The sequence below is a fragment of the Sus scrofa genome, chromosome 16 (genome assembly GCF_054392235.1).
Source record: "Sus scrofa isolate SSC_HxYL_T2T_F1_AM1 chromosome 16, Sscrofa_HxYL_maternal_Yorkshire_Landrace_v2.0, whole genome shotgun sequence".
NCBI lineage: Eukaryota > Metazoa > Chordata > Mammalia > Artiodactyla > Suidae > Sus > Sus scrofa.
In genome coordinates this window covers 58,672,934-58,696,102 of record NC_139398.1, presented here as the reverse complement: position 1 = coordinate 58,696,102, position 23,169 = coordinate 58,672,934, and the positions used below count along the sequence as shown (strand labels likewise).

Genomic DNA, 23,169 nt, shown 5'->3' with positions numbered 1-23,169 from the left:
ATCCCCTTTCCAGGCCATTAGAAAAGAATGTGCCAGGCACCACCTGATAAGGAGTGAGAAGGAGCCTTCAGTTACAGGAGGCTGGTTGTTAGAAAGAGCTCTCTGATGCCTTCTGGAACAGTCTTTTCCTCCCTCAGACTTCTGAGCTTGTGGTTCCTCAGAGCTATAGCTGAACTCTGAACTCTCAGTGGACCCCTTCTGATGCCAGTGGAATGACTCAGTGTTCCTTCCTGTGGTTAGGTCAGAAAAAAATTTCTCTGGACGTGGTTCAAGTTATCTGATGCTGTGTCAAGCTGGGCGAACATTGGATCCCTGTCTGAGTGACACCATGGTCATTATCCTCTACCCCAAAGTCAATAGCCTAAGAATATAGATCATTACAGAATTCAGCAGTGACAAATTCAGCCCCAAGCTTGGTGCAATGTCTGCTGGTTTTCAAACACCGTTTTCATGTTGAATTTACAGTTACCAGCTGTGCAAACACGAGATGATAGGAACAGAAGTCACAAATGAGCCACACCTTAGAAAAAAATGTATACTAAATTAAACATTTTGTAACTTAATTCCACATAAATATGCTTGCATTCATTTTTGCAGCATTCATTAAATTGAAATTCTGCCTGGGCAAAAAAACAAATCATTTGGGGGCTGACTACATGAGGCAGTGTAACTAAATCATGAACCGATCTATATTTCCTTAGATATATTAACAACCTAAGAAAATTTCATTTAAATAGCAGATTGACATTTATCACTAACATCTGAGCCATTGGTTCGCAGCACTCCCTCACCCTGGGATGAGAGCATAGTTTCTGAGGCCCTACCCATGAGACTGTTTCCTCATGAGCTGCTTGGTCAGGCTCATGTGCTTGTAGTGGTCTGGATAGTGGCCCCCAAAGATCCTAATCCCTGGAACCTGTGAATGTCAAGGTCTTTGCAGGTGTGATTAAATTCTTGCAAGAGGAGATTTTCCTGGTGTATCAGCATGGGCTCCAAACATAGTCCCATGCATCCTTACAAGAGTGAGACAAAGTCAGATTTGCCAGACAAAGGAGAGAAGGTGATCTGTAGTGAGAGCTGAGAGAGATTAGAAGATGCTGGCCTTGAAGGCTGAAATGATATGACCACAAGCCATAGATGGCACAGCTACCAGAAGCTGAAAGAGGCAAGTAATGGATGTTCCCCTAGGGCCTCTGTCTGGAAAAAGGGTAGCCATGCCAACAGCTTGATTTCAGCCCAGTGTTAGTGAATTTGAACCCCTGACCTCCAGAGCTGTAAGAAAATCAACTGTATGTTGTCTTAAGCTACTAGGTTTGTGCTAATTTGTTACAGCAACCACAGGAAACTTACACAGTACCTACAAGTCTCTCCCTAAGCACGGACATGATTGGAGGACTGAGGCACTTAGGCAGACTTAATTCCAACAACTGCGTGTCTCTGAGCCTCACTGCATTCAATCAGTGATTCTCCCTTGAGATACCTTGGTACTTAGGTGAATAAATTGCCTCTCACCTGCTCTTTCCTCATGCCCAGAAGAATGGAAAAGTGGGTAGGAAGCCCACAGCTTTGACCCTCATTGTGGCCCTTTTTCAGAAATCACCCTATTCAGACCAGACACAGATCTAGGTAAAGGAGAATGTAATCATTCAGGAAAAAAAAAAAATCCACTCAGTGTGGTTCTTTCATTTATTCACTCATTTAGCAATTACTTTTTTTTTTTTTTTGGTCTTTTTGCCATTTCTTGGGCCGCTCCCGCGGCATATGGAGGTTCCCAGGCCAGGGGTCGAATAGGAGCTGTAGCCACCGGCCTACGCCAGAGCCACAGCAACGCAAGATCCGAGCCGCATCTGCAACCTACACCACAGGTCACGGCAACGCCGGATCGTTAACCCACTGAGCAAGGGCAGGGACCGAACCCGCAACCTCATGGTTCCTAGTCGGATTCGTTAACCACTGCACCACGACGGGAACTCCAGCAATTACTTTTGAAGAGCCTACTTTGTGCCATGAACTGTGCACTCTGAGAGACTCAGCAGTAATTTATCTCCCAGTTCTTCACAGATAAGTCAAAACTCAGTTGACTCTCATTTAGTGGGAAGTTTACCCAGAAAGGAGAAGTGCTACTTTTTCTGCTTAAAGAAATGCCCTTCCTGGGAGTTCCCATAGTGGCAACATTGGGTTAAGAACTCAGCTAGTATCCATGAGGGTGCAGGTTTGATCCCTGGCCTCAGTCAGTGGGTTAAGGATCCAGCAGTGCCATGAGCTGTGTTGTAGGTTGCAGATGTGGCTTGAATCCTGCATTTCAGAGGCTGCAGTGTAGCCTGGCAGCTGCAGCTCCAATTCAATCCCTAGCCTGGGAACTTCCATATGCCACAGGAGTGGCCCTAAGAGAAAAGAAAAAAGAAAAAAAAAAAAGCAAAAGCCCTTATCAAATTCTAACCTCACTTTTAAATCATTTCTAGGCATAGTGTATGAGAAGTGATTTATTTCTTCTTCTACCCTGCACAAAAGCTAGGCCATTTCTAGACACACAAGCCTGGAATATTGCCTATGATGACAATATTCAGTCTCATCAGGTTTTCTCTTGTTAAATGATTACAGATGAGGCCACTTTCTGTGTTCATATTTCAAAAATATCTATTGCATTTTAGAATAGAGACCTCAGAGATCCAGGTCAGTGCCACATTAATCTCTGTTGTGTGATGTCTAACAGTGTCAAGTCTACAAGCAAGCATGCAATAAAATTGATTATAGAATATGAGTGAATATGATAAATTAGAGAGGAATATGATAAATTTACCAGACTTATTCCTCCAAGCTTTATCTATTAAAGTAAAATTCAGATAGATTCTAAATGTTAAAATCAACTGTAACTTTTGCAACATGTGCTGATCTTTATACCTCAGTGGATCTGTATATTTGCTGAAAAGTTTGAGCATTTATGGATCTCGAGTTTTTCACAGGATGTCTTAGTACTTGAAACAGTGTTTCAGAAGCTGACACTGGAAGCAGAATACAAGAGTTTAAATCTCATCTCTAACCACTTAAAAGCCATGTAACCTTGGGTATGACCTCTCTGAGTTTCAATATCCTCACATGATAAAAATAAGTATTACTGTAGTTCTTATCTCACAAGGTCTCTGCAAGAATATTCAGAGATATGCATGTAAAGTATACAGTATAATGTTTCCTACTAAGATCAGGAACAGAGCAAGAATGTTGCCTGTCATTACTGTCTTTCAGCATACTGGAAGTCCTAGTTAATACAATAAGATAAGTAAATAAAAGGTATACGGATTTGGAAAGGACATTTAAAATACTCTTTGCATATTATGTGACTGTCCATATAGAAATGTTGAAAGAATTAACCAAAAAACTTCCTGGTACTAGTAAATATTTTTATATCAAGTTTGTAGGATAATATACAAAAAAAGTCAATCACTTTCCTAGATACCAGCAATGAACAAGTGAATTTGAAATTAAAAGCATATCATTAATACCACCCTCCCAAAATGTAGCACTTAGGTATAAATCTAACAAAAAATGCCTAAGATTTATATGAGAAAAACTATAAAACCTTGATAAAAAAGTAAAAGAAGAGCTAAATAAGTGGGAATATACCATATTCATGGATAGGAAGACAATATTGTCAAGATATAAATTCTTTCCAACTTGATTGATAGATTCAAAGCATTGGCAATCAGAATCTCAGCAACTTATTTTGTGGATGTTGGAAAACTTACTCTAAAGTTTATATGAACAGACAAAAATGCATAGTAGCCAGCACAACATTGAAGGAGAAGAACAAAGTTGGAGGACTAAAAGTACTTACTTTAAGACTTACTGTGAAGCTAATCAAAACAGTGTGACTGTGGTGAAAGAACAGATAAATAGATCAATGGAATGGAACAGAGAGCTCAGAAATAGACCCACATAAATATATCATCTGATCTTTGGAAAGGAGCAAAGGCAATACAATAATGATAGTCTTTTAATGAATGGTGCTGGAAACAACTGGACATCTGTGTGCCGAAAAAAAAAGAATCTAGAAACATATCTTACACACTTCACAAAAATTAACACAAAGTGACTCATAGACATAAATGTAAAACATAAAATTATAAGACTCCTGGAAGACAACAGAAGAAAATCTAGATGCCAGTGGAATAATACCAAAAGCATCATCCATGAAAGGAAGAATTGGTAATTTGAACTTCAGTTTAAAAAAAAAAAAAGCAAAATACCTTTGCTCTGAGAAAGATACTGTCAATAGAATAAGACAAGCCACAGACTGTGAAAAAGCATTCGAAAAATACACACCTCATAAAAAAAACTTTTATCTGAAATATACAAAATGTATAGCATAACATCTGACCCAGTAAATGTTCCCTAATTGTTAGCTATTACTGTTACTTGATTATTGCTATTCCATCTTGCCTCGCTGTCCTTCCATTACCATCAGTTTTTTCATATGATTTTTTGTTAACAGCAGTTGATTTATTCCAGCCAAATATTTCTCTATTCAAATCCTGTGCACTGGCTGGATGATTTCATGGAGATTTATTGGGCTCCCCTTCTAGACAAACTTGAAGTCACAGAGGGAATGTGTTTGATGGACTTGGGTTTGTGCAGTGGTGCCCTGAAGCCCACATGCTGTAGGGTAGGTCAGAGGTAGTACCAGGGAATGTGGGTATCCCATGGACTCACTCCCTTCCACTGCCCTCTCAGTGAGAAAAATGAGTGGGGTTGCTGACAGGGATATGTGGCCCCTGGGGAGCAGATATCATTGGGCATCCATGCATTCATGACTGTGAACTGCCAAACCTGAAACAACCTCCCATCCTGCCCACACCCATATCCTGAAGATTTGGCTTTATAGTCCATATTTCTCTGTGGAGTTCTAGAGCCCATCTTTTAGGAGGGGTGCCCCCTTGGGGCAGAATTCTACAGATTCTCTCTATTCTTTCTTGCCTGTCCTGTGCTGTGGGCAGAACCAATTGCACTGGCATGGGACTCAGAGAGGCAGGGAAGTCAGACAGCAGGTGGAATTTGCTTGAAGTTTGGCCCATGATAGATAGTAAGCTGTGTGTGAGTGCAAGATGGTCAGAATGATGGCCCCAGGATTGTGTAATGCCTCCTCCACTGCCCGCCCTCTGCCCCAGTATCACTCCCATCCTCCCCTCTGGGTCACCTCCTGCTGAAGGAACAAGTTTCCTTAAGCTTGTGGTCAAATGAATTAAAGAACAAGTTTTAGAGGATTTGTAAAATATCTTAAATGAAGGTTAGAGTTTTAGGCTTTGGGTTTCCTTTCTATTGTTGTGCATACTTAATTTCTTATTAAATATTCATGAGATTGGCAGTGTATAGAAGATTAAAGGAGAGTTTCTGGTGAGTGGGTTTATATTCTTATCAAAAATGAGAGAAAGCTAAGCTACAAAACAGAGATCTTCTAGGATACAAGTTAGATACATCTTCCTGGTGAACTGCCGAGAACATTTAATTTCATTTTCCTTTTGCCCTTGGGTCTCTTCTTCTGATTCTCCAGCCTTATATCATTAAAAATGCAGAGCAGGTAAAATATCAGGGTCTTGCATTATATCATCTCCCAACATGCAAACTATAATGAAGGGTTTATAATGAAGAGCACAGACAAAAGTTTGACAAGCCAGACGAAGGTGCATATGTAAGCAAAAGTAACAGGGACTGAGAAAAATAAAGAAATGGAGAAAAATAGAAAACTTAATTGACTTTACTGGCAATAGATGGGAATTGAGTACCCAGTACTTGGCTGAGGGGGCTAGGCTTTTTGTGGAGAGAGGCTGCTTATGAGGATACCCAGGAAAAACATTTTTTTAAGGGATAGAAGACTCCATGGCATGGGAAGCTGCTGGCACATGGCGATCCCTGTCTCTGTGTTGAAACTGTATCAGTTAGGATTAGCATTGGCTGCAAGTAACAAAGCCTCAAATTATAGTAGCTCAAATAAGATGAAGATTTCTTTCTTGTATACAAGTAGGAAGTGGGTGGTCCAGGAGTGAATGGCATCTCTGCTTCACAAAATCCTCAGGGACTTCGACTTTTTTTTTTTTTTTTTTTTTTTGTCTTTTTAGAGCCATACCCACGACATTTGGAGGTTCCCAGGCTAGGGGTCCAATCAGAGCTGAGGCTGTGGCCTACGTCAGAGCCACAGCAATGCTGGATCCGAGCTGCATCTGCAACCTGCACCACAGCTCACGGCAACGCCAGATTTGGCAAGGCCAGGAATCAAACCCACATCCTCATGGATGCTAGTTGGGAACTCTGAGACTTTGACTCTTTTAACTCACCGCTTGCTCTGCTATCTCTAGAGTGAGGCCTTTGTCCTCAGGGTCCAAGACGGTTTTTAGAGTTCAAGCCATCAGATCTAAGCTCCAGGAAGGATGAAGTGCAGAAGAAAGGGGCAAAGGGAATGTTTCCGCTTTCTTTGAGGAGGTTTACTGAAACTGCATGACGGTTCTAATGATTTCCCATTTGTCAGCAAGTAGACATGGCTGCATCTATCTGTAAAGGAAACCAAGAAATGTGGCTATGACCCTAGCTAAAAATTGGGGGTTTTATTACTCTGGAGGAAGGAGAGAAAATTGCCATGGTAATTTCCTAAATTCCAGTTCTCAGTAAGTCACCATTTGAACAGGGCATACTGGTGTAGCCTTCTAAGATGGCCCTTACATAAAAGATGTAAAAGATGCAGCATTAAAGACGGGGCTACTTACAATTTAAAGTTGGTGGAGTTCCCGTCGTGGCGCAGTGGTTAACGAATCCGACTAGGAACCATGAGGTTGTGGGTTTGATCCCTGGCCTTGCTCAGTGGGTTAAGGATCTGGCGTTGCCATGAGCTGTGGTGTGGGTCGCAGCCGCGGCTTGGATCCTGCATTGCTGTGGCTCTGATTAGACCCCTAGTCTGGGAACCTCCATATGCCACCGGAGCAGCTCAAGAAAAGGCAAAAAGACAAAAACAAAAATAAAAAAAATAAAGTTGGTAATCAAAGAATGTAGCTTCCTTTCTTGATTCTGATAAATCTGAACAGCTCTTCTACAGGGTGGTCTAATATTTGAGTTCTCACTATCTGTCAGGATTAGGAGTCAGACGTAACTGGGTTCAAATCCTAGCTCTTCCATTTCCTGGCTGTGTGACTTTAGCTCTCTGAACTTCTTTGTTTTATTATCCTTTCAATGGGCATGACACCCATACCTAAAGATGCTGTTAGGATTAGACATAAATATGAAATACATGGCATATAGGTACAATTGATATGATAAATAAGAACTTCTGTTCTTCTTCTTTTAATATACATTATTCTTTCTTATCTAGAATCTGTTCTGATCTCTGACCATGTCTATGCTCTCAGATTCCAAAGAAGTCTTTTTTTCTTCCTAGTTCAGATCTTTCCCAATCAATGCACATAAAGGGGTAGCCTCAGCATAGCCAATGTACACCATCAACTGCAGTAATTGCCATGCTGACCTTGAGAGCAGGAAATGCACTGTAGCCAGGAATATATTCCATGGACTACTGCTCACCCCAAAACATGCAGAACATAACACAACTACACCTAAGACTTCCATAAATAGTAATGCAAATGTGCACAGGGATAAGCATTTATCTTTTGATGAGCAGCAGATTTTCATGACTGCATCTTAAATTTCCTGAAAGAGCTGGAGCAAATATGCTCTCTAAAGTAGTTGCTTGATGCGGATTTAAGGGGTATAGATTGACAGAGGACCAGTGCTACAGACTGAACATTTGTACCCCTCCCAAATTCATGTTAAATCCATATGTATTTGTAGATGGGCACTTTGGGAGGTGTCAAAGTCATGGGGGTAGAGCCCTCATAAATTTGATTTGTGCCCTTATATAAAAGACATCAGAGAGCTCCCTTCCCTCAACTGTTATGTAACTAGGGCCATCCATGAACTAGGACACAGGTCTTTATTGGGCTTTGAATCTGCTGATGCCTTGATCTTGGACTTCCCAGCCTCTAGAACTGTGGGACATAAATTTTGTTTTAAGCCACTCAGTCAGTGGAATTCTGTTGTGGAGACCAGAGTGGATTAAGACAGCTAGGCTTCGGGCTTCAGGTTCCCACCCAGCCTGGCTCTCATGTTCTCTCCTCATGCTGGTCCTTGCAACAACATGCTATTTTGTCCCCTTAGTTGTGGAGCCCACTAGGAGTAATTTATTTTAACACTTACATTCTCCAGGGCTGCCATAACAAAGAATCACACAGTAGGTGACTTAAGAGCAGAGAAATTTGTTTTCTCAAAGTTCTAGAGTGTAGAAGTCTGAAAGCAGGGTGTCAGCAGGACCATGCTCCCTCTGACACTGTATAGTTGTTTTTTGCTCCTGTCTGCCTTCTAATGTGGCTGGTAATTTTTGGTGGTCCTTGGCTGGCAGCTGCATCTCTCCAATCACTGCCTCTGTTTTCACATGGTATTTTCCCTGTTTCTCTGGACCTCTTCTCTTCTTATAGAGGTACTAGTCATGTTGCATTATTCTCCATCTTAGTGTTCACATCTTAACTTGATTACCTCTGCAAACCCCCACTTCCAAGTAAGGTCACATTTACAGGTATTAGGGGTTAGGACTTCAACATATCTTTCAAGGGGGCACACTTCAATTCATATTACTTAGAGAATTTTGTGAAATTAAAAATGTCATAAAAGATTCAAGTTTAACCCTATGCAGATTTCACTCACTTTTAATTGCTTTTTGATAATTGTGACTCACAGAAAAGACTGGGATAGTGTCATATACTATTGTCATGGGAGAAGCTCAGGACCTTGGGTGAATGTCACTATTGTCATCTAGAAAGCGCCCAAAAGATGGAAGGTTTTCCTTCTGCTTAGGGGTGGACCTGGAGCGTTCCAGGTAGGGAAGAGATGGCCGAGTAGTAGCATAGGTGTCAAAGTCAGGAAGTGGGTTGTGCTAGGCTAGTGTGTGTGTGTATGTGTGTGTGTGTGTACATACATGTACCTTGGAGTGACTTTGTCTGTGAGAGACCATATGCATGTGAATAACTGTGTGACTGTGTATATGTCTCTGTGTGAGTTTGTGTGTGTGAACACATATATAACTATGTGGTGAATGATTGTGTGTGTGTGTGTGTGTGTGTGTGTGTGAAATTTCCAGAAGAAGGAAATAACAGGAGCTCTCAGATGTTAACAGCAGTTAGGAGGTGAGTGAAGAGAAAGGTCGATCACAGGGGCAAACCCTCTAACCATAAGAAGGTACAACGTGCCTTGCTGGCAAAAGGGAACCCAGAACATTGTGTAAAATTAGAAAACCTAAAAAGTCTGTGCCAAGTCTACATCCAGTTGCCTTATGCTTTTCTTTCTCCATTATTTAGGATGAATGACTATAGGCCAGATCTGACTGTAGTTTTTGCCTTTGATTTTTTGTTAATGAGAAACAAACACTAGCATTTTTCATTCTGTCATGTACAGAAAACTATCTCTCTTCCTCCTCTTTCTTGGTTTAACTCTAATATAAGAACCAGCAAACAGATTGGGATCAGTCTTGCCAAGAAAGTTTTATTACGAAGAAGAAAATGCACAGGGAAAAGTTTTAGTCTGAAAATATAAGGTAGTTAGATAGCTACAAAAAAAATGGAAATCAAAATCTTAATTCATGAGCACATTTCACTGCAATTATTTTATTTGCCATTAGCAAGGAACCTCAAGCGGTAAAGCAACCAAAAACCTATTCGGGAACTTAGTCCTGGTGAATGAGCCATTACCGTTATCTGTGCCACTTATTCTCACTTTATTTTTGAGTCCTTTGATGTCACATTCACAGAGTTTGACTTTAATGAAATAATGCAAAACCAAGACAGAATGGAAAGTGAAACTAATTTTGAAGCCATCTTTTTTTGGAAAAAAATAATGAAAGGATTTCCAAGAACACAGTACACCAAAAGAAGATGAACATCCTATAACTCCTGCTAAAAAATAAATATGAATCAGAATATGGTGCCCTCCACATGGAAGACCCTCCATAAAAACTTGTTTATGATGATGGTGGTGGGCGTGGTGATGTGAAATCTTGTATAACTCAAACCAAAAAGAATTTTCTTCTGGCAGATTTGCTTTTCCAAAGATGGCCCTAATAAGATGACCTCAATTACATGGCCATCACACAAATATCACTTTCCACAAGGTGTTTTTACTATGTGAACTTGACAAGCTTTATTACGATGTCAGGGCATGACCTTGACATATCTTGGGTCTATGCTTCCTCCCTCTCAGCCTGGGTAGACCTTTGCAATTACCTCGGCCAACAGAATTTAGGAGAAGTAGTGCTGTGCGACTTCCAAATCTACGTTGTAAAAGGCTTATATTAGGTTCTCTGTCTGTCTGTGTGTTTGTCTGTCTCTCTCTCTTCTTTCTCTCTCTGATCATTCTTGGACCCAAGCCACCATTTTCTGAGGAAAACAGCCAACATGGAGAAGCCCTGTGTGGGTATCCAGCTGACAGTGTTAACAAGGTCCCTACTGATAGCCAGCATCACTGCCAGACATGTGGTTGGAGGAGATTTCAGATGATTCTAGCCCTCAATCTGTAAGTTTTCCAGCTGAGGCCCCAGATCTGGTGGCCGGTCTGAATTTCTGACCTACCAGAACTGAGAGATACTAAATAATTACTGCATTGTTTTAAATGATTAACTTTTGGGAGTCATTTGTTATGCAGCAAAAGCTTACCACCTAGGAGAATTCGGGTATAATATGGGATCACTCACCCAGGGAGCTGGGAGGTTCTGCTTTTTTGCAGCATCATTTTACTAAGGATTGTGCAAGGGATCTCTGTCCTATGTGCTCCTTCTTGACCCAAAGTCCCCCCTTTGTTGGACTCAACTGTTAAGGCTCTCTTCAAACTGAGGCATCCAAGTTATGGTTAGGCTTCCACAGTCCACTATACAGATCTGTTTTATGTGGTCACATAATTGTCTTATTTTTAATTTTTGCCTGTATAGATCTGTGCTTCCTAACTTTTAATGTGCATACCATTCACCTGGGGATCTTGTTAAAATTTAAGTTCTGATTCAATAGCTCCAGTGTGGGGCCTGAGAGTTTTTGCTTCTAACAAGCTCATGCAGGTGCCGCTGATGCTGCTGGTCTGGGGGCCACATTTTGAGTATCAAGTGTGTAGAGGGTTTTATGGCACAACAAAAATTTGTATAACCCATTTCCCAGGAAGGAAGCCAGGGAAAATATTTAACGTCATTGAGTCTTTGATCATCTACAGTGTGGTAAGAATCTTCCTAGATGTTCCATATACATCAACTCTAGTCCTCATAACATCCTGGTAGGTAAATATTATTATCTCCACTTCTACTATGAAAAGACTAAGGCTCATAGAAATTAGGTAAGTGGCAAAACCAGGACTCATCACAAAACTGTGTCCTTCCTGCTGTGCCCTCCGTCTTTCCTGCTTCTTAAGCCCATGGTGGGTTCTCTGGTCATCATTTCACTTTGAATGTGGAGATGCCTCTATAACAGTGCTGTCCAGTAGAACTTTCTACAGTAGTATAAGTATTCTGTGTTTGTCATGTCCAGTACAGTAGCCATGTGTGCCTAATGAGCATTGAAATGTGGCTAGTGTGACTGAAGAACTGAATTTTATATTTTATTTGATTTTAATTAACAATGTTGGTTGCCTTATATGGCTAGAACAAGTGGCTGGTTGCTATTTTCTTCTATATAGGATAGCACAGCTCAAAATGAAGGGTCCTAAAGAGCATGAGGTTGAAAGGTGACTTGGATTCACATTGGAGGTGTGTGCGCCAGGACCACCTCTGCATGTGAAACATTTTAAGCAGTTTATACATGCTCAGTAAGTTTCATCCATAACCTTTACTTCCCTCTTCTTCCCTTTCCAATATTCCATTGCATTAAACAACTTCTTCCTTTTGGATTCACATCAATTCAACAGAAGTCCTAAACTCAGTACAAATACTGGAGGCCAGATAGAGGAAGAAATGCTGATTCAGGAAGGGAAGGATTTGATGGGAGGTGGGGGGAGTCCCTGAGAGACTGGAATAGCCAGTGGAAACCACCCTCCCATTCTTTAGGGATTTGGGAAAAGATCTGTTCCAATGCTTCCCTTTCCTCTTGAGGCTTTTCACAATTGGAATGCTTTCAGCTACAAGTAGAAACTGTGAGTCAGATTGCTTTAAACAATGAAGAAGTGTGTTATTTCATGCAATTGGACATCCAGGGCAGTGTGGACTTCAGAGTTAGCTGACTCAACTACTCAGCCCCCATCTTTTAAAAGATGCATGTTCTCACCATTGCTTCTCTGTCTCATCTTTTAAGCTGGTTTCCTCCACCTTCTGGCAGCAGGATGGCCACAGTAGTCTGGGCAAGGTATCCAGACATGGTGGTCAGCAGAGGAAGGGGGAAACAGTCTGTTCCTGCAGCTCTCATGGAAGATTGAAAAGTTTCTCCTGAAGTGCTCAGATTTCCTGTCATGTTTCTTTGGCTGGAATTAGGTCACATAACCACTCCTAAACAAATACGACAAGGAAAGTGAGCTATTTCTTACTCTGACCAGGCCCACTCTGGGGCTGGGAGTGAGGTCAGATTTTTCTGAGTCCATAGATACTTAGACAAAATTGGGGTTTTGTTAGGAGGAAAGAAGAGGGAGACCACCCAGAATATACTATAGGATCAAACCTCCAAGGGGGTTGAGATGGGAGAGCTATTGAAGCATCCACTTTGGTAAAAGCAAGCCAGAGACTCTCAGGGTTTGCAGCCTGTCTCTCTGAGCATGACCAAGCACTTTAAACATGTCATCTCATTTAATATGATTTGTCATTCTCCAGGAATCTTTTAGGTAAATATTCTTATCCTAATTTTATGCATCACATGGATTCCCCTTGGATGGGAACTGGAGCTTCCTTGAGAGGAGATAAAGTTCTTTCCTTATCACACACAGAATCCCACTGGCATATGCTGATTATCATACGAATGTTGAAATTTAAGGAAGACTTGAAGTCTTGGGTGACTCTCAGGTGGAACCCTTGGGAGAAGAATCCAAAAGGTGTAAAGTTGGCTCACTGAGTTGACTCTGTGATTGAGTCACATGTTAAGGTTTGGCAATTTCTTGATACAAGTGCACCCTATATTTACAATCCATTCCTACCTGGAGGGGGAGAAGAGCAGTAAATCTTTGGAGCCCAGAGAGCATGGTTGCAGCATTTCAGGAAATCCCTTTTTTTAAATTTATTTTTTTTTGTTATTTCCCCCAACACACTTTTTTTCCCCACTGTACAGCATGGGGACCCAGTTACACATACATGTATACATAATTTTTTCTCCCCTTGTCATGCTCTGTTGTAAGTATCTAGACATAGTTCTCAGTGCTACACAGCAGGATCTCATTGCTAATCCATTCCAAAAGCAATAGTTTGCATCCATTAACCCCAAGCTCCCAATCCCTCCCACTTCTTCCCCCACCCCTGGGCAACCACAAGTCTATTCTCCAAGTCCATGATTTTCTTTTCTCTGGAAAGGTTCATTTGTGCTGTATATTAGATACCAAATATCAGTGATATCATATGGTATTTGCCTTTCTCTTTCTGACTTACTTCACTCAGTATGAGAGTCTCTAGTTCCATCCATGTTGCTGCAAATGGCATTATTTTGTTCTTTTTGATGACTGAGTAGTATTCCATCATGTATATATATCACCTCTTCCTAATCCAGTCATCTCTCGATGGACATTTGGGTTGTTTCCATGTCTTGGCTTTTGTGAATAGAGCTGCAATGAACATGCGGGTGCATGTGTCTTTTTTAAGGAAAGTTTTGTCCAGATATATGCCCAAGAGTGGGATTTCTGGGTCATATGGTAGTTCTGTGTATAGATTTCTAAGGTATCTCCATACTGTTATCCATAGTGGTTGTACCAGCTTACATTCCCACCAACAGTGCAGGAGGGTTCCTTTTTCTCCAAACCCCCTCCAACATTTGTTATTTGTGGACTTATTAATGATGGCCATTCTGACTGGTGTGAATGCAAATAAAAGTTACCAAGAGATACCACCTCACACCAGTCAGAATGGCCATCAGGACATCATTGATAGACCAAAACATTTAAGCTGAGAGCTTTCTCTATTGTTCCAAAATGAACTGCTAAGAAAAAATAGTGGTGGTGCCCAAAGTCTTGAGCAAGGAGGATCAAGATGGTGGCAAGGGTGATGGTGGATTTTCTCCTGACTGGCAGCCAATCCACTCAGACCAGCAGTGAAAGTCAGTCACCTTTAGATTTTGCTTTTAGATGACCGAGATGACTGTGGCAGTAACAGTAAGGGCGAAGTTCCAGCCTCTGGTGCACTTTGTGGACCTGCTAGGAATGGATTTGGAGTCAGTGTTCAACAATCTCACTTAACAGTTCCCAAAAATACTTGGAGATAGGAGATCTGTTAAAGTGTGCACACGAGTGCACACACACACACACACACGCATACACATGCACTCACACACTTGAATTGCCTTTATAAACTGACTAGGGGAGGGAAAGTGTGGTCAAACCAGTGAGAAATGGGGATTTGTGTTAAGTGCTTAGATTTTTATTTGCAGCATTGTGGAGCTCTTTGGGCTATCGACAGATGAGAAAATTGAAGGGTATTTAATGCTCAAGGGCAAGGAACTAGTACATAGCAGAGCCAGGATTCAAACAGAGATTTTTCTGACTACAAATGTATTCCTCTGGTGAGGTGACATTTGAATCGAGGCTTTGTAAGTGGAAGGAGGCTAAAGGCAGGTCCTTCCAGAGATGGTTGCAGCCAAGTTGGCAAAGACAGAAAGGATGAAAGAGCACGGTGTTTAGGAGGCTAGGTCATGTGGTTTGTAATTCAGCAATGGTGATGATAGTTTCACAGAGGCACTTGAAATGGGTGAGCAGAGGCATGTCAGGATAGGTTAGGCAGAGCCCTTAGGCTTGCTAAGCAGAGCAGATAGACTTCTCTTGACCAACTCTCCCACCTTTTGATAACCCCCCAAATCTATTTTCCTTCCTTAAAGTTTTTTTTTTCAATAGGAAATACTCCAGCACTACATGATCTGTGGCTTGTTGGATCCAAGGATGCAGAACTGCCAATATGGGGGCCGGGGGGTGTTGGCAGGAGAACTGCTTATATGGCGGACCATGGGCCTGTTGGATTTCTGACTGTGCAGAGGGTTGGCCCCAAACCCTGCATTGTTCAAAGATCAGCTGTACTGTGTTCTTGAGTTCACCTAGTATTTTCTATCTCCAGCTGCCTGAGGTAGAGCTTTGGAGTGAAGGAGGTCAGGATGAGGTCATCCTAACTCTACAAAAGCAGAGCAGAGAGAGAAGGAACAGATTCCAGAGCCATTTCAGAGAAAGCACTGCCAAGATCTCTCATAGGAGAGAACTATTGGATTTCTAAGCTGCCTTGACTATTGAGGACTTTTGCCTTAAACCAGGAAGCTGCAATATTCCACTTCCACATCAACATTAAAATTTGATTCTAAGTTCGGGAGCAACTAAAAGCAGTGAATTTTAATCCTGATCAATACTCTGCTATACGCAAAATCGATTTAAATAGGTGTTTTTTGTCAAAATGAGAGAATGTATGACTTGAATGATTTTAACTTCAAAGCAACTGGACATTTTGCCAGATGCATGTTGATGATTATAATAACTGCAAAATATCATCGATCCCTCACCGTACGCCCGACACTGTAGGAAGTGCTTTCATGTATCATCTTACGCATCCTCTGACAACTCTGTGAGTGAGGTGCTATTCTGGTCCTCATTTTACAGATAAGGAGTGGAAGCTCAGAAATGAGAAGTGAGCTGACTGAGGTTACCCAGCTGGTAAGTGTTAGAGTTGGAAATGGAACTCAGGTTTGCTTAACACTGGAGTCACTGTGATTGTGGGAGGGAGGGTCTACTGAAAAGAGGGGTCAGGAACTTAGAGAGTGAACTGGGGTGTGGCCACACCCCATCTTGGGCAGGGGATCTAAGCAATACCAACAGCAAATATATCTTGGAGTCAGGGGACATCACCCACAGGGGAACCCTTACTCCGTGCATAAGGCGCCTACTGCAGTCCTTTGGCTTGGAAAAGACGAGGCTGAACTTAGTCCCATTTTCCAAAGCTTGCCCCTAATGCCACCCAACTCAGGTTCAGATGGAATATGGCATCGTTGCAGGTGCTTGCTGGCCACAAAGCTGCTTCTTGAATTGGATGACTGATTCCCAAGTGCAATTGTAGAGATGGGGCTCCAAGGAAGACACCACAGTGCCAGGAATAGAGTCTCAAAGAGAAGCAGAGAGCATCACCTGACACCTCTGGGTCAAAGTCCGCAACCATGAAATGACCTTGATTCTTCCTTGCCTGGGTTTTATTAAACACATCCCTTTGCACATACTTTTTTTTTTTTCAAGTGATTATTTAAACCTAATCCTGAAAAGGTGAATATGCTTTTACTTTAAGAATTCAGACATCATAAAATCCTTGAGCAGATTTTAAACATTTAACTTTCGAAGTTTAACAACTCCGGCTGCAACTGTGAAGGAAACAAGTTATAAATGGCACTTAAACACAAATTGAGTTCTTTTCTCACAACTGATATGGACTTCAGTCCTGCTAACCACAGGACAAAAATTTTTATCATCTATGGAAGCCTTTTTTATTTGTCATGGATTCTGGCGGCGGGGGTGGGGGGTAAATTATGTGTGCTTGGCGAACGTAGTTGTTTTAGATGTAATAAATGGCTTTCTAAAAGCATCTTGAAGATTACTTCCAACAGGGTCTATAACCTAAATTACTAAGGTTTAAAAGTGCACAAAGATCTTACAAAGGTCCTTGGCTACTGTCAAGCTCTCTTCTCCATGTACTTGGCACTCAGGTCTAAGTCAGACACGTCCCAGCTGTGATTTGATGGTGACTAACTGAAGCACTCTGATACATGGCCCTAGAAATTAAAAACAAAAAAACATGGGGTTTGAAATAGTTGAAATTTGTTACCCCTTCACTGGCAGAAGCTGAGGAGTATAATGGTGGAACAGTGAATCCACATTTCTTTGGGAGAGGAAGCAAAGTAAGAATGGAAGAGTCTGTAAAGATGGAAGGGGAGTAGGTAGGCTCCCAGGGTTAACTGCATTGCCACCACTTAAATTTTCCCCAGTTGGAAAAAAACAGACAGTGTTGCACCACCCAAAATGAAGTCAGACCGGGCCCATCATGTTTTAAATATGTGGTGATGCTTTCTTTAGAAAGGGCCCCTGAAGAAGACATAAGAAAGAACACTTCTGCCCGCAGGCCCAGTCTAATGCTGGCTTTGACAGCTCCTGTGGGCTTTTATGTGACTATTTACTCTGAGTAAATAATAGAACCACATTCTCACACAAGGACTGCTAATTCTGCAGCCTTCTGAGATTCACGAGTCACCGCAAAACCAAACCTTATACTTCCATGTGCAAGGGGATCTGGAAATCCAACAAGAAGCTTGCAATCCTTTCACATTAGAGTCCTTAGTTCTAACCCACACCAGGAATCTTGCTCCTTTTGCATGTAGGGTATTCTGTTGTCTTTTGGTTGATTGGTTGTGTCTTCCACAGTTGCTCTTGGAGGAAGAGATGAGGAAATGGAATATTTAGCTAGATTTGTAGGGACGAGATTGGCACTGACCTCTGTCTTTTGCATGAATCTAGCTGTAGCATTGAGTTTCCCAAGTGATGTCACTTATTTAGGGAGTGGAGGGGATTAGCAACTGACTTTCCTTCTTACTGGGTGAAGCTAAGTGCTAGGACACTGGGAATAAGTGCTAAATAGCCAAGGAAAAGGGCCAACTACGATTCCTTTCCACAGCGGGTGTCTTACATTTCTCTCCTTGTGGCCACTGGAGGTATTCAGATGGGTCACTGTGATGAGGGAGGGGAGTAGAATTAAATGCATATCTCTCTTTTACTGACGTTTCAAGACTACAATTATCTCTCAATTCTACGCTCAGGCCTAGAGTAATTCCTCTGTCATTACTATAGCCTTGGGGACTTTAACTCCAGGCCAGTAAGAATAAATAGATGGAAAAGCCGAGAAAGAAAGAAAAAAGAAGGGCCCCTTACCTTCACAGTGGTCAGACTTCAACTTGAAAACAGATGGAAAGAAATATAGACTGAGGCTACTATGAATAGAGAATGCATAAAATTCCACCCATTAAATTAGGTGCATGTTTTTACCCTGACCTACTTGTAGACTTTTCAGTGATTCTCTTTACTTAGATGCTATGGAACAGAAGCCATTCCTAAAGTGTCTTCACTTCCTGACTGTTGTCTGCAGAACCACAGAAATGAAAAAGGTGAATATTAGCTTTCTCAGTAACCTCCTGGCAGTCACTTCTCCTGATGGTAATCTCCTTGGGACGGGCACTGGGTCTTTATCATTCTTGGAGATTAAGGGCGCTGTGTGCACGGGAGATCCCCAGTGTAAAACAAATGAATCAGTGAAGGAATGGTGAATGAATTAGCAACATGGAGGATTAAAGAGTTAAGAATTGAGTGCTAAAACTCAAAAAGGAAGGAAATTTTGACACATGCTGCAACAGGGATGAACATCAAGGACATTATACTAAGTTAAATAAGCCAGTCACTGAAAGGCAAATACTGTGTGATTTCTCTTGTATGAGATGTCTAGAGTGGTCACTTTCATAGAGTCAGAAAACAATGGTGGTTGCCTGAGGCTGGAGGGAGGGGAAATGGAGAACTCTTGTTTAAGGGGGACGGAGTCTCAGTTTTGCAAGAAGAAAAGAGTTCTAGAGATGGGCTGTACAACAATGTGAATGTACTTAATACTAGTGAACAGTACACTTAAAAACGGTTGAGATGGTAAATTTTATGTTATGTGTATTTTACCACGATTGAAAATTTCAAAACATTAAAAAAATGAATTGAGTGCTATAGTAACAAGTGTACTAAATAAGCATTAAATTTAATCACTGTGTGTATCCATAATGATGACATTAAGGTGAAAAATTCTCTTCTTGCTGTTTACACTGAAGCTCAGTTTTTGGAGTGAGTAATGATAAGAAGAGGTAAGGGACAAAATATTCAATGAAGCAACAGCATCCAAGGATTGATAAGCAAAAGTGAATAAAAATCAGTGGCAGGCTAATTTTTTTAAGCCTCAAATCGGTTCAGTCACTTACAAAGATGGTGATATGTATATATATGTACATATACATACATACCTGGAAAGCATTAGCTTCTCCTCTGCACCCTCTGTGACTCAACCACTTTCTTTAAGTTAGTCATCCAAGGGTGTTACACTGACACTTCAAAGCCACTAAGTTGGCAAGACTTGCCCCCTGCCTCAAATTAATCATTTATTCTTTCATCCCATATCTATTTTGATGTGGTGTCTCTGTGGAAGAGAGAAAGGATTGTACACAACATTCTTACTTTCATTACTTATAATCTGTTTTAGTCTGCTTGAGCTGCTATAACAAAAATACCGTAGACTGGGTGACTTGTTAACAAGACGAATTTATGTCTCACAGTTCCAGAGGCTGGAAATCATAAATCCGGTTGCCAGCATGATCAGGTGAAGGCCCTTTGCTGAGTTTCACACTGCTAACTTCTCATTGTATCCTCACATGGGGGCAGGGGCTCTCCAGAGCCACTTTTATAAGGGTACTAATTCCATTTGTGAGGGCTCCAGCCTTGACCTTATCACCTCTCACTTCCTAATTTCATCACCTTGAGGGTTAGGTTTCAACATATCAGATTTGGGGATACACATTCATATTCATACCATAGTATTACCTAATTGGGAAGAAAAGATATAAGCATATGAAAAGTTAAGGTAATCAGTAATGGGAATTTAAGTAAAAAAAAGTTAGAAGGTAGTATGTGCTTAGCAACCTGAAGAATCGAGTCTACTCTGCCCATTGCAGTGAGATAAAAGAATGAAGCAGATATGAAAAGAGGAGCAAAGAGGTGAGAAGGGACTCTGGGTCTCTAATGGGCTCTAGTCCTTAATTTCAGCAGTTCTCTCTCTGTGGTTGAGATCCATGCGACAATTCTCTGTCCACATAAAGGTGTATTTCTACTTGCACAGAAAACAATTTCATCTTGTAATGTGTTGATAATTGATCTGACATCTGGTTGGCTTGTATCCCTGGAAATCCAGGGCATTCGTGGTCTATGTTGATGATGCTTTCCTAATATCCCATTCCTCCTGCCATATGTGTTTAACAGCACCTCTCATCTTACAGCATCTCAGAGGCTGGGTGTTTTCCAGACTCCCTCATTACCCTTTCTTTTAGCCTACAAAGTAGACAGATGCTTTGAATATTTAGTCTTATTTAATCCTTACGATAACCTTTTTACGAGGTAAAGACTGTCTTTATCTCCATATCACAAAGAAATTGAGCAATTTACCCAATGTCATGTGTCTAATAAGTGGTCAAGTCAGGGTGTGAACTGAAGCAGTGTGACCACTGAGCACATGCTCCTGACCATGAAGTTATGCTCCCTCCCTTTGCTCATATAGCACCGCGAGCATTGCTTAGGACAATCTTTCCTTTCGCACATTAAATCAGATCTTTTTATTTCTCCTATTCCTTATTTTATTATCATAAGACATAAACCTTGTGGCAGGACTAGGTAGATGCTCATTAATCTGTTTCCTCTTGCCAGGCACACTGGAAGTCTAAATTTCCTACTCTCCCTTGGAGTTGAATGGGAGACACAGGCTGCCTACTGGCCCTGGAATGGAACAAAAGGCAACATATGCTCCTTCCAAGCCTGGACCGAAATTCTCTAGACCGTTTTCTTTGCTCTTTCTACTTTTTCCCTACAGATAAAGAGTCTGATTCCTATAGATGATGGTGGCAGAAACCTAGATTCCAAGTCTTCACATGGAGGCAAGCTCTCTAGGAAAACCATCCATCTCTTGCAGGCTGGGACACCAGTGGGAAAATAAATGTTTACTATGCTGTGCCACTGTAACTTCAGGTTGCATGTTACAGAAGCTACCAGTTTTCCTTTATTGATCCACTTGGTGAATTCTCAAAATTAGATGAGCTCTAGTGTCCACCAATAAAGTAAGCATTTGGGTATACCTTCCAAGACTATTTTTTATAGAAGCTTTGTCTTTTTAAAAACTGATAGGTGATATTTATGCTAATATGTGGTATAGCATATATTATGCTATATATAGTGCTAATGCTCTCAAAAAGACAGCTCCATGTTTCTGTGGTTGTGAAGAGGAGGGTACCATGGGAGTCGTTGCCATAGCTGATGGGGTAAATCTTTCTGTGGCTCCTCAGAGCATTCCCCCGGTGTTGGGGTCAGCTTCTTGCTTATGCAGGGACAAGGATTTCAGTCAGAGAGTCACGGAGTTACATTTCAGGACAGAGTGCTCAAGAGCCAAGCTCCAACTTACATAGAGGCAGCATTTAGTTGCTTTTTGACAGCAACTGAGTGGGATAGACTCTTTTTTTTTTTTTTTTTAACTTACATACAGTATGGCCATTCAGTCTTCTTGGGCCCATCATTGTAAGGCTTTCTCCATTCCTACAAGTTAGAAAGGGGAGTCACTGTTATCCAAATGGAAAACTTCTGACTTGGGTGAATAAAGGAAGATGTAACCAAGTGGTGTTGATTAAAGAATGAACCCTTATTTTCTGTGGGTCCCCTGGCAGAGCTATAGAATAAAGCCTAAGTGTCCGGATGCTAGGAAATCCAAACTGGAAGCTGATATAGTCCGTTGGGGGAAGCAGTTGAAATGTGCAGTAGAAGTCACTAAGTTTGCTGTTAATCTCATCATTAAGGTAAAGGTCAAGGCTTTATTTTAAATTAAATTTATCATGAGTTTATGAAAATGAAATTGACACATTTTTAAATGATCTTAGCCATCTCCATATGGTTTTGGTAAATTGTCATCTTGTACATGAACTTTCTGACTTTCTCAGGGTAAAGGGCTCTCTGCCTGACCATACTGAAGGTAAAGAGAGACACAAGAGCTAAAATCTATGCTTTTGTTGTTGTCTTACTGTTTAAATTAAATGGCTCAAGACTGGGCTACCAGGAGATTGGTGCATTAAGATTCAAGGGCATGAGCTTTGGAGATATTACACTGAAAATAATCTGTAGTTATTGTTTTTCTATGTTATTATTCATTCAATTAATGTTTCCTGAGTGCTTTAATGTTCTATATGCTAAGTACAGCAAAACTGCTACCTACTGTCAGTGGGGTAATTATTTATTTACAATTTATTGCCACCTCTGCTATAGCAAGCCTTGTTTTAATACCCTAGAAAATGGGATCCAGAGTTTGGCACATAGTGGGTGCTTAGTAAATGCTTGCTGAATGAATGCATGAACCCCTTACGAAATCTGAGAAATCCTGTGTGAACCACTGCATCACCATTTCCGCTGCTCTGTCTGTATCCCCATGAAAAGGATTCACTTTACTATATCAGAAAAGGAAAGGAATTGTTTCTAAGTGTGTTCATGAAACAAACATTTACAGAGTGGCTGGTTCGTGATGGACACAGTGATGGACACACTGGCAGGGGGACACTTTCCCTCTGACTTCCAATTCCAGCAGCAGTTTATGAGGGACCTACGCTTTATTGACTTAAGTAGATAGGTAATTACTCAGTTAGGCACTGATGCCTTTGAAAATGTCTCCTTTCTTTCACCCTCAGTTATTCCAAGTGGGAAAAAAGAGGGAGGCAGATGGTTGGTATGAGCGTCAGGGTCATAATAAACCCTGATTTACTTAAGAGTGCAAGGAATGAAACAAAGTGTTAACCAACCTTTTCTTTGAAATGAGGCTGGGAAGGATTAGTCGAGGGGAGAGCATCATGAAAGAGAGAAGTGCCATTAATCACTGTCCTGAAAGAATCCAAGTTGAATATCTTATTGTTTAATTATTTTTAATCTTTTAGAAATACAGAGCCACCCCAGGGTGTTTTCTTTTCTCTCTCCCTCCTACAGAGCAGCCTGCTTTGGGAGCTGAAGGCTTCCTGTGTATTCCTTGAACTGGATCCAAATTCATTACAGATATACCGTGACGTGAACATAGATGTTGAAGCTGACGGAGAGTGTGGGGGAAGGAGGGCAAGAAAGGGCGCTACCATAAGGAGATGGGGGATAGTT

At 41.2% G+C, this 23,169-nt stretch overlaps 1 long non-coding RNA gene across 5 annotated transcripts in view; it reads left to right on the top strand.

Annotated features, from left to right (window-relative positions):
• Positions 1-23,169, top strand: part of LOC102159645 (uncharacterized) — a 594,616-nt gene that overhangs the window by 496,135 nt on the left and 75,312 nt on the right. The window contains exon 1 of one of the 5 annotated variants that reach the window (XR_014831493.1): positions 21,743-21,836. The exons of the other annotated variants lie outside the window; for them this stretch is intronic. This is a non-coding gene — a long non-coding RNA (uncharacterized LOC102159645). Of the gene's footprint in view, positions 1-21,742; positions 21,837-23,169 lie in introns of those variants that run through there. 5 annotated transcript variants of the gene reach the window in all.